Source organism: Bos taurus, chromosome X (assembly GCF_002263795.3).
Source record: "Bos taurus isolate L1 Dominette 01449 registration number 42190680 breed Hereford chromosome X, ARS-UCD2.0, whole genome shotgun sequence".
Taxonomy (NCBI): domain Eukaryota; kingdom Metazoa; phylum Chordata; class Mammalia; order Artiodactyla; family Bovidae; genus Bos; species Bos taurus.
The window spans coordinates 88,352,851-88,365,699 of NC_037357.1; the positions used below are offsets into that span (position 1 = coordinate 88,352,851).

Below are 12,849 nucleotides of genomic sequence, written 5' to 3' on the forward strand. Positions count from 1 at the left end.
AGATAAAGACACTACAAAAACAAAATTACAGGTCAATATCTTGGATGAATATATATACAAAAACAATCAACAGAATATTAGCAAGCTGAACCTAATAATATATAAAAAGGATCATACACCGTTTTCAAGCTGGATTTATTCAAGGATCATAAGGATGGTTCACTATCCTGAAATCAATTAATGTCATAAACCACATTAACAAAAGGAAGGATAAAAATCACATGACCATCTCAATAGATGCATAAAAAACATTTGACAAAATTTAACATCCATTCTTGATAAAAACCCTCATCAAAGAGCATATAGAAGGAACCTATCACAACCTATTAAAGGGCATTTATTCAAACCCACAGCCAACATCACACTCAACAGTGAAAAGCTGACAACTTTTCCTGTAAATTCAAGACAAGAATGCCCACTCCTGCCACTTTTAACATAGTACTGGAAGTCCTAACTACAGTAATCAGAGAAGAAAGACAGAAAAAACTTTCCACATGGGAAGGGAAGAGTTAAAACTGTCACTATTTTCAGATGACATGATACTCTATATAGAGAACCTTAAAATCTCCACCCCTAAATTATTAGAACTCAGTGAAGTTTCAGGATACAAGATTAATGTAAAGAAATCTATTATATTTCTACACACTATAATGAAATATCAGAAAAAGAAACCAAAAAAAAAAAAAAATTCAGTCTCGTTTAAAATTGCATGAAAAAGAATAAAATACTGGGTTGCCCAAAAGTTCATTTGGTTTTTCCATAAGACATTACCAAAAAAAAAAAAAAAAAAAAAAAACCCTGAATGAACTTTTTGGCTAACCAAAATTAACTTTTTGGCTAACCAAATACCTAGGGATAAGCTTCCCTGGTGGCTACTGCAATGCAGGAGACCTGGGTTTGATCCCTGGGTTGGGAAGATCCCCTGGAGGAGGGAATGGCTACTCACTCCAGCATTCTTGCCTGGAGAATTCCATAGGCAGAGGAGGCTGGCAGGCTACAGTCCATGGGAACACATAGAGTCGGACTGACTGACTAACACACAAGCTTAATTGTGGATGAAAGATTTATACTCTATAAATATAGTTTTATAAACTATAAAACAGTGATGAAGGAAATTGAAGATGATACAAAGAAATGAATAGATATCCCATGCTATTGGATTAGAAGAATTAATATTGTTAAAATGGACATACTACCCAAAACAAGTTACAGATTTAATGCCATCCCTATGAAAATACCCATGACATTTTTCACAGAACTAGAATAAATAATCTTAAATGTCAAATGGAACCACAAAAGACCCTGAGCCCTCTTGAGAAAGAACAAAGCTTGAGGTATAATTATCCCAGACTTTAGACTATAGTAATCAAGACAGCATGTTACTGACACAAAAACAGACACATAGATCAATGGAACTGAATAGACAGCCCAGAAATAAACCTACACACCTATGGTCAATTAATCTATGATAGAAAAGTAAGCATGCTGCTGCTGCTGCTAAGTCACCTCAGTCGTGTCCGACTCTGTGTGACCCCATAGACGGCAGCCCACCAGGCTGCCCCGTCCCTGGGATTTTCCAGGCAAGAACACTGGAGTGGGTTGCCATTTCCTTCTCCAGTGCATGAAAGTGAAAAGTGAAAGTGAAGTCACTCAGTCGTCTCTGACTCTTAGCGGCCCCATGGACTGCAGCCTACCAGGCTCCTCCATCCATGCGATTTTCCAGGCAAAGTAAGCATATACAATGGGAAAAAGGCAGTACATTTTTTTATTTATTAATTTTAATTGGAGTGTTGTTGATTTACAATGTTGTATTAATTTCTTGCTGTAGAACAATGTGAATTAGTCATATGTATATGTATATCCACTCTTTTTCAGATTTCCATTCCATTTAAATCACTGTGCTTATACAGTAGGTTCTCATTAGTTATATATTTTATACATAGTAGTGACACCACCCTTATGGCAGAAAGTGAAGAGGAACTAAAACGCCTCTTGATGAAAGTGAAAGAGGAGAGTGAAAAAGTTGGCTTAAAGCTCAACATTCAGAAAACGAAGATCATGGCATCTGGTCCCATCACTTCATGGGAAACAGTTGGGGAAACAGTGGAAACAGTATCAGACTTTATTTTGGGGGGCTCCAAAATCACTGCAGATGGTGACTGCAGCCATGAAATTAAAAGACACTTACTCCTTGGAAGGAAAGTTATGACCACCCTAGATAGCATATTAAAAAGCAGAGACATTACTTTGCCAACAAAGGTCTGTCTAGTCAAGGCTATGGTTTTTCCAGTGGTCATGTATGGATGTGAGAGTTGGACTGTGAAGAAGGCTGAGAGTTGAAGAATTGATGCTTTTGAACTGTGGTGTTGGAGAAGACTCTTGAGAGTCTCTTGGACTGCAAGGAGATCCAACCTGTCCATCCTAAAGGAGAACAGTCCTGGGTGTTCATTGGAAGGGCTGATGCTGAGGCTGAAACTCCAGTACTTTGGCCACCTCATGCAAAGAGTTGACTCTTTGGAAAAGACCCTGATGCTGGGAGGGATTGGGGGCAGGAAGAGAATGGGATGACAGAGGATGAGATGGCTGGATGGCATCACCGACTCAATGGACATGAGTTTGGGTAAACTCCGGGAGTTGGTGATGGACAGGGAGGCCTGGCATGCTGCAATTCATGGGGTCGCAAAGAGTCAGACACGACTGAGCGACTGAACTGAATTGAGCATATATATGAAAAGGCTGACTCTTTAACAAGTGGTACTGGGAAAACTGGACACTCATATGTAAAACAATGAGATTAGGATGTTATCTCATACCATATATAAAAACAAACTCAAAATGGTTTAAGGAACTAAATATAACAAAATGCATAAAACCCCTAGAAGAGAACCTGGGTAGACCACTGTTTGACATAAATCATAGTGATTTTTTTTGGATTGGCCTCCTAAGGCAAAACAGGTAAAAGAAAAAATAAGCAAACGGAACCTAATTAACTTAAAAGCTTTTGCACGGCAAAGGAAACCATCAACAAAATAAAACAACAACCTACAGAAATGGGGGAAAATATTTGCAAGTACCTTGACTAACAATGGGTTAATATTCAGAATATACACACAGGTCATAAGACTCAATGTTAAAAAGAAATCACTAAAGAAAAGCAAATCAAAACAATGAGGTACCAACCCACATCTGTGAGAATGGAATGCAAGTCAAAACTACAATGAGATATCACCTCACACCGATCAGAATGGCCATCATCAAAAGTCTACAAACAATAAATGCTGGAAAGGGTGTGGAGAAAAGGAAACACTCTTGCAATGTTGGTGGGAATGTAAATTGATACAGCCGCTATGGAAGACAGTATGGAGATTCCTTAAAAAACTAGGAATAAAACCACCATATGACTCAGCAATCCCGCTCCTAGGCATATGCCCTGAAGAAAACCAAAATTGAAAGAGACACACATATCCCATTGTTCATTGCAGCACTATTTACAATAGCTAGAACATGGAAGCAACCTAGATGTCCATCAACAGATGAATGGATAAAGAAGTTGTGGTATATATATACAATGGAATATTACTCAGCCATAAAAATGAATGCCTTTGAGTCCATTCTAATGAGGTGGATGAATCTAGAACCTATCATACAGAGTGAAGTGAGTCAGAAAGATAAATACCATATTCTAACACATATATATGGACTAGAAAAATGGTACTGAAGAATTTATTTACAGGGCAACAATGGAGAAACAGACATAGAGAATAGACTTATGAACATGGGGAGAGGGGACAGGAGGGTGAGATGTATGGAGAGAGTAACATGGAAACTTACATTACCATATGTAAAATAGATAGCCAATGGGAATTTGCTGTATGGCTCAGGAAACTCAAACAGGGGGGCTCTGTATCAACCTAGAGGGGTGGGATGGGGAGGGAGATGGGAGGGAGTTTCAAAAGGGAGAGGACATATGTATACTTATGGCTGATTCATGTTGAGGTTTGACAGAAAACAGAAAAATTCTGTAAAGCAATTTTCCTTCAGTAAAAAATAAATTTTTTTAAATGGAAAAAAAAAAAGAAGTCCACAAATAACAAGTGTTATAAAGAATGTGGGAAAAAAGGGAACTCTTGAACAGTATTGGTGGGAATGTAAATTGGTGCTACCACTATGAAAGAAAGTTGGAGTTTCCTCTAAAAACCAAAAATAGAACTACCATATGATCCAACAATTCCACTCCTGGGTATATATCCAGAAAAGCCAAAAACATTAACTTAAAAAGATAAATGCACTCCAAAGTTCATAGCAGCACTATTTAAAATAGCCCAGATATGGAAGCAATCCAAGTGCCCATCAACAGCCAATTGGCTTAAGAGACGCGCTATATATATATATATATATATATATATATATACACACACAATGGAATATTACTCAGCAATAAAAAATGAAATTGTAACACTTGTAGCAATATAAATGTACCTAGAGGATATTGTACTCAATGAAATGTCAGACAAATACTGTATGATATTACTTTTATGTGGAATCTAAAAAATAATATAAGTGAATGTATGTACAAAACAGAAAAAGGCTCACAGATAACAGAAAATAAACTTGTACCAAAGGGGAGAGGGAAAGGAGGAAGGACAAATTAGGTGTAAGGTATTAACAGGTAAAACTACTGTGTATAAAATAGAGAAGCAATAATGATATACTGTATAGCACAAATAATTATAGATATTATCTTGTAATAACCCATAATGGAGTAGAATCTGCAAAATAATAAATTATTATGCTATAGATGAGACTAATATGGTAAATCAACTATACTTTAATAAAAAGGAACAAATAAGCACACAAAAATAACAATAGTACACAATCCATGATTGGATGAATCTGTGGATGGGGAACTGTGGATACAGAGGGCCAACTCTAATTGAGTTTTAGGTTTTATTTTAAATGTAGATATGTTAATGTTTCTCTTTTTGGTGTTCAGTTAAGAATTTAGACAAATGCATAATAGTGTCTAACCATCACCACAGTGAACACACAGAGCAGTTCCATTACCTCCCAAAATATCTTTAAACTTCTCTTTTGTAATTAAAACTTCCTCCCCAACCCTTAACCTCTGTCACTAATGGATACATTCTCCAGTCTTATAGTTGTGCCTTTTCCAGAACATTATATATATATGGAATCCTATGTAGCCATTTAAGTCTGGTTTCTTTTATGTATCAATAGTTCCCTTTTTATTAATGAATGATATTCCATCATATTGATGTGCTACTGTTAATCCATTTATTGTTTGAGAAATAGTTGAGTTGTTTCTAGTTTTGGCAATTAAGAATAAATCTACAACAAATATTTATATACAGATTTTTGTGAGAAGTTAAGTTTTCATTTCACTTAAGCAATTGTCCAGAAGTGGTGTTTGTGGGTTTTGTGGTAAGTGTGTGTTTAAAAGAAATTGCCAAATAGTTTTTCAAAGTTACTGTACCATTTTTCATTCTCACTAACAACGTATAATAATTCCAGTTGCTTTGGTCCTTGACAGCACATGATAATGTTAGATTTTTAAAAAATTAGCCTTTCTGATAGGTGTATAGAGGTATCTCAATGTGGTTTTAATTTTCATTTCCCTAGTAACTATTTATATTGAGACTTGTTTTCACTTTGCCAAGCACCTTCATAGAAAATTTGCCAAGATAGTACATAGCTCTCATATATCCCATACCCAGTTTCCCCTAGTATTAACATATTATTAGTAAGGAACATTTGTTAAAATTAATGATCCAGTGGTGACACAGTATTATTAAATAAAGTTATTACTTTATTCAGATTTCCTTAGATTTTACCTAATATCCTTTTTTGTTCCATGACGACATTTTGGATACCACATTTCATTTAGATGTCGTTTCTCTATAGGTTCCTCTTAGTTGTGACAGTTTCTCAGATTTTCTTTTTTTTTATGATCTTGAGAGCTTTAAAGAGTACTGGTCAGATATTTTAAAAGATCTTTCTCACCTGGGATTTGTCTCATGTTTTTCTTATAATTTTACAGAAATTATTGGTTTTTGGAGGGAGACCACAGAGATAAAGTGTCTTTCTCATAACATCTTACCAAGGGTAAATAGTGTGAACATGACATATAGCATTTGATGTCAACCTTGATTACCTGACTGAGGTAGTGTTTGTCAGGTTTCTCCACTGTAAAGTTAATTTTTTCCTCTATTCTGTACCATAGTCTTTGGAAGTCATGATACACAGCCCATACTTAGAGAGGGGAGTTATGTACCTCTTCCTTGGAGGCAGAGTAGCTACAGAAATTATTTTGAATTCTTATGCATGGAATATTTGTCTTCTTCCATTTATTTGTTTATTCAATCACTTATATCAGTATGGATTTATGGATATTGATTTTGTACTTTGGGTTATAATCCAAAATATATATAATCTATTTTATTTATAAAATTATATAGAAATATATAATTATTATATAGAAAGATAATCTATTTTATTTTGTTGCTCAAATTGTTCCAGCTTTGGCCTTTGGGAGCTCTTTCATTTGGTGCTTATGTCCCTTTGATATACCTCCATCATTGTGGCTTTTTTGAGGACTTACTTTCTGGTGCTCCAAGACGCCTGTCCTAGAATCATCCATTTCTGCAAGTATCTTTTGTTTCTTTTACTGGAAAATGGCATTAAAAACCAAGATCTGGGTGCTGGGTGTACTTGTTGCTACTAGGGTATCATTGTTTCTAGGCCTTTTCAGTGGACAGAGCTGGGGAATATATGTATGTAGACTAACCTATGTATACACATATTTCTACAATGATTTTTCTTCCAAGGAGCAAGCAAAAGATGCTTGCTCTTTAGAAGAAAAGCTATGATAAACCTAGACAGCGTATTAAAAAGCAGAGACTACTTTGCTGACAAAGGTCTGTACAATCAAAGCTATGGTTTTTTCCAGTAGTCATGTATGGATATGAGAGTTGGAGCATAAAAAAGGCTGAATGCCAAAGAATTGATGCATTCAAACTGGTGTTGGTGAAGACTCTTTGGAGTGCCTTGGAATGCAAGGAGATCAAATCAATCAATCCTAAAGGAAATCAATCTTGAATATTCATTGGAAGGCCTGATGTTGAAGCTGAAACTCCAATACTTTGACCATTTGATGCAAAGAGCTGACTCATTGGAAAAGACCCTGATGGTGGGAAAGATTGAAGGCGGGAGGAGAAGGGGATGATAGAGGATGAGATGGTTGGATGGCATCACCAACTCAATGGACATGAGTTTGAGCAAACTCCGGGAGATCATGATGGACAGGGAAGCCTGGCGTGCTGCAGTCCATGGGATCGCAGAGTTGGACATGACTGAGTGAACAACAACAGTGATTTCTATGTCAGTGTCTATATTAAGTTAAATATGAGTTTATACTGATGTCTCTGATATTAACAGAGTACTACATGGTTCATTTTAGCCTTTCTCTCTTGTTTATCTATAACCTCCTATTCCAACAGTAAGAAACCTGGCTTATATTGTCTGCTGTCCGTTTATTTGTTGAAATTCTGGTATACATGCGGTTTTAGAATTGTTAGCCTGTACCCTTGTGAAAAACAACCTGTGGTTAAGTGCTTATGTAAAGTTACTTTTATTATTATTCCTACAGTGTGTAGTCTAGTAATTTTCAGTTTCGTAGGTTAGAACATCCTTTCCCCATCCCCTTCAGTGAGGTTGTGTCATACTTTTGTAACACAGTTAAATAATTTTGTCACAGTCTACATTCCATCCTGAGAGTCCCAATTTCCTAGTTGATTTTTTAATTTGCATACATTCAGGTTTACTTTTTATTTTGTAACATATAGATTTTGTCAAATGGGCAGTATATCTACCAGTACAGTATTATATAGCATAGTTTCATGGCCCTAATATATCCTTTGTGATTCACCTAGTCAATCTTGCTCCTCCCTAAACCCCTGGCACACTCATCTGTTTTCAGTCTCTATAGTCTTCACATTTTCAGAATGTCATATAAATAGACTAATAGCTTTCTCTGGGTTTTTCACTTAGCAATATGCATTTAAGATTAATCCATGCCATTGTATAAGTTAATAGCTTAATCCTTTTAATTGCTGAATAGTGTTCTATAGTATGGATGTTCTGCAGTTTGTTTATCCATTTACCTGGAAGGACATCTTAGTTGTTAAAAATTTTTGAAATTATGTATAAAGCTGCTATAAACATTTGCATGCAGGATTTTGTGTGGACATAAATTCTCAAATCAGTTGGGTAAATATTTAGGAACAAGATTGCTGAACTGTGTGATCAGACTAAGTTTAACATTGTAAGAAACTGCCAAACTGTTACCCAAAGTGGCTGAGTACCATTTTACATTCCCACCAGCAATTAACAAGAGCACATGTTGCTCCTTGTCCTCACTAGCAATTGGTATTATCAGGGATTATATCTATTCTAATAGGCATGTAGTTATATCTCATTGTTGTTTTAATTTGCAATTTCTTGACAAACATATCATTTGAGCATCTTTTCATATGCTTATTAGCCATCTGAATATCTTCTTTGGTGAGGTATTTGCTGTTTTGTCCATTTTTAAATTGTGTTGTTTTCTTATTAATGAGTTTTAAGAATTCCTAATATATTTTGGACAAAAGTCTTTTCCCAGATATCAGTTTTACAAATATTTTCTGTGGCTTGTCTTTTTATTCTCTTAACAGTGTTCTTTACAGAGCAGAAGTTTTTAATTTTGATGAGTTCCAGCTCACCGATTTTTTCTTTAATAGCATGTGTTTTTGGTGTGGTATATAAGAACCCCTTGGTCTAATCAAATGTCACAAAATTTTTCTCTCATTTTTTTCTTTTAAGAGTCATAATTTTACATTAAAATTTTAGGTTTATGATCCATTTGAGTTCATGTTTATATAAAGTGTGAGGTACAGATCAAGGTTCTTTTTTTAAATATGTGGATATCCAAATGTTCCAGCACCATTTGTCAAAAAGACTATCTTTTCCATTAAATCGCCTTTGCATCTTTGTGAAACATAAGTTGACTCTACTTGTATTGAACTATTTCTAGTTCGGGTATTTTTTCCATTGATCTATATATGTGCCAATACAATAATTACCTTGATTTTTATGGGTATATAGTTAGCCTTAACATTGGATAGACTGATTCCTCCAAATACCACACTGTTTTCATTACCATAGCTTAATAGTTAATACTTGAAACAAGATATTGTGAGTTCTTCAACTTTGTTCTTTTTCAAAATTGTTTCAGCTATTTTTGTTTCCTTACTTTTCTATATGAATTTAAGAGTTATATTATTAATATCTAGAAAAAAATCCCATTGGGATTTTAATTGGGTTTGCAATGAATCCATAGAACAAGTTTGGGGGAGAATTGACCTCTTAACAATACTGAGTTTTCCAATCCATGGATATGGTTCATATATCCATTTATTTAGTTTTTATTTGATATTTTTCTTAAATGTTTTGTAGCTTTCAGTGTACATATCCTAAACATAGTTTGTTAGTTTCTTTTTTTACCTATTTCATTTTTTCTGGTACAATTGTAAATTATACTGTTTTTTAAAAAACATCTGACATCTGGTTGTTCATTGCTGTGCTGTGCTGTGCTTAGTCGTCAGTCGTGTCTGACTCTTTGCAACCCCATGGACTATAGCCTGCCAGGCTCCTCTGTCCATGGGATTCTCCAGGTAAGAATACTGGAGTGGGTTGCCATGCCCTCCTCCAGGGTATTGGGAATTCCCAACCCAGGGATTGAACCCAGGTCTCCTACACTGCAGGTGGATTCTTTACCATCTGAGCCACCAGGGAAGCCCAAGAATACTGGAGTAGGTAGCCTATCCCTTTTCCAGGGGATCTTCCTGACCCAGGAATCGAATCAGGGTCTCCTGCATTTTGGGCAGATTCACCAGCTGAGCTCCCAGAGACCTTGTTAAACTCATATATTAGTTCTACTAGCTTTTTTGTAAATTTCATGAAATTTTCTACATAGAAAATCATGTTATCTTTGAATAGAGATAATTTTGTTTCTTCCTTTATATTCCGTATACCTTTTATTTTTTCCTGCATTTTCACACCAGTTAGGACTTCCAATATGGTATTAAACATGAGTGGTAAAAATAAGGATGCTTGTCTTTTCCATGGTCTTAAGGGAAAAGTATTCAGTCTTTTATATTAAGTATGATTATATCTATAGATGCTTGTCATTAGGTTAAAGAAGTTCTTTCTAGTTTTAGTTACCTGTGAATTTTTAAAAAGTTTTATTGAAGTATAATTTACATACCATAAAATTCAGCTATTGTAAGTATACCTTTCAGTGTTTTTAGTACATTCATAGTGTTATGCGGCCACCACCAAATCCTGTTTTTAAATATTTACCACCATCCCCCAGTCCTAATTTCTTGAATCCCTTTGTAGTCAGGCCCTGCTCCTATCTCCAATCCCAGGCAAAACTGCTTTCTTCTCTAATAATTTGTCTTTTTCAGGATATTTTATATAAGGAGCACACTACTTCTGTTTCTTGAATTTTGCTTCTTGTGGTAGTGGGTTTCCCCACTTCCAGTGCTGTCAGATCTATCAGTGTTCCTAGGTGAGCAAACGGAGTCTTCAACTACAAAATACAAAGAATGCTTTCCAGGTAGAGAAAGACTCAGTGGCTGAGTTGTTGCAGCCACGGTTGCCCGTCCAGGGACCCAAGCAGAACAATCATCGTCAGAATGTCGGGCAAAGACTGAATTGAAATCTTTCCCTCACGAAGGGCACAGACCATCATGAAGGCTCAGTTAAAAGGAGCACAGACAGGTCGAAACCTCCTGAAGAAAAAATCTGATCCTTAACTCTTTGATTTCGACATATCCTTAAGAAGATAATAGAGACTAAAATGTTGATGGGTGAAGTGATGAGAGAGGTTGCTTTTTCACTTGCTGAGGCCAAGTTCACAGCAGGGGACTTCAGCACCACAGTTATCCAAAATGTAAATAAGGCCCAAGTGAAGATTAGAGCAAAGAAAGATAATGTAGCAGGTGTGACATTGCCAGTATTTGAACATTATCATGAAGGAACTGACAATTATGAACTGACTGGTTTAGCCGGAGGTGGGGAACAGTTGGCTAAACTGAAGAGGAATTATGCCCAAGCAGTGGAACTACTGGTGGAACTGGCTTCTCTGCAGACTTCCTTTGTTACTTTGGATGAAGCTATTAAGATAACTGACAGGCATGTAAATGCTATAGAACATGTCATCATTCCCCGGATTGAACATACCCTTGCTTATATTATCACAGAGCTGGATGAGAGAGAGCAAGAGGAGTTCTACAGGTTAAGGAAAATTCAGGAGAAGAAAAAGATTCTCAAGGAAAAGTTTGATAAGGACTTGGAGCAACGGAGGGCAGCCAAAGAGATGATAGAGCCTGCTAATCTCCTGGTTGAAAAGAAGGATGAAGATTTTCTGTTTGAATAAGCTTTCCTGCTCTGGTTCTTTCAGAAGGCCTAACATGTCACCATTTTAATTTATGGTGTGTAGGTTTGTTATGTGTGGCTATTTATTTTTTGGCTTAAGAATTTTACCAGTTGTAAAATTTCCCTGGATGTCTGTTTATGGGATCTACCTTTTCAGAATCATAATTATGCAACAATTAATCACCAATGAAATTTGTAGAACCTGTCCCAAAACCTGTAGAATTATTGCTGCAGAAGTGTCACCCTACTTCAGTTATACATCTGTTACAAGTCATCTGCTTGCCAAACATAATAAGAAAATCTCTTTAGGAAGCGGCAGTGGTCTTAGGCCAACACACATTCATAGGCCAGCTACTCTGGAGCACCCTTTGTTTCTACCTGCTCACACACCTTGGCACCATTGTCTGAGATTGCTACAAGCCATTCTTGTGTTAGTAACTATGGGACATCTCTCCTTAAGCTTTAGGAAAGCCTTCACTTATTTTTTTCCTTGAATAACAGGTTTCTGTCTGGTCTGTCATGGGAACAGTTCTGCTAATTCAAATGTGACTATGGTATAAACAGTAAAATGATTTAAAAATGAAAAAAAAAAAAAGAGAGAGAATGCTTTCCAAACTGGGTCACTTGTGGTGGTGGTATCACCCCTGCTGGTGCCACTGGTCATCTTTAGGTTAGAGAAGAAACTTTCTGACCCACAGAAGTAAAGATTATTTTCCCTGGCCACGTTTTGTTTTTTAAGTTCCCACTTGATAACCCTTACCATTGCCACTGGGCCTGACTGGAGTTGTCATCATAAAATACCCATTTAATCTGGATAAAACATGAACCTACCTGAGCCACCTTCATCCAATATGTTCGGGTCAGGAGATGCCAGGCTTGGTTGCCTTCTATTGCTGAGTGAGGAGTTGTAAGATGCCCATCTGCCATATCTTTTCTCCAGGACTGGGGTCTTGAGCAGTCTACTTTCCTCTATCATTCAGAGTCCTCCTATGTTTGCTTCTTGTGTCATATTATAGTTGTTAACAGAGAGAGGCAGGGAGAAATGAGTCTCTGCCATCTTGTCTGATCAAAGTCCCTAGATAGTTTACAATTAATTTAACTATTGATATGTTAGGGCTTAAGTCCTTCATTGTGTGAGCTTGGTGGGAGTGGTTCATGTTCTTTTTATTCTCTCCACTCTTTGTTTTCTTTTTCATGCTTTCCTATGGGTTACTTCAAGATTTTTTAGAATTTCATTTTGAATTAGCTAGTGTCCTTTTTTAGTGCATTTCTTCATATAAATTTTTAAAGTGGTTGCTGTAGATATTACATAATACTATACATATTACATATTATATAACTTATCAAAGT

The 12,849-nt window shown here is 36.1% G+C and overlaps 1 pseudogene; it reads left to right on the forward strand.

Moving 5' to 3' along the window:
• The first annotated feature begins 10,757 nt into the window (after positions 1-10,757).
• Positions 10,758-11,532, forward strand: LOC784528 (V-type proton ATPase subunit D-like; annotated as a pseudogene).
• The last annotated feature ends 1,317 nt before the right edge of the window (positions 11,533-12,849 follow it).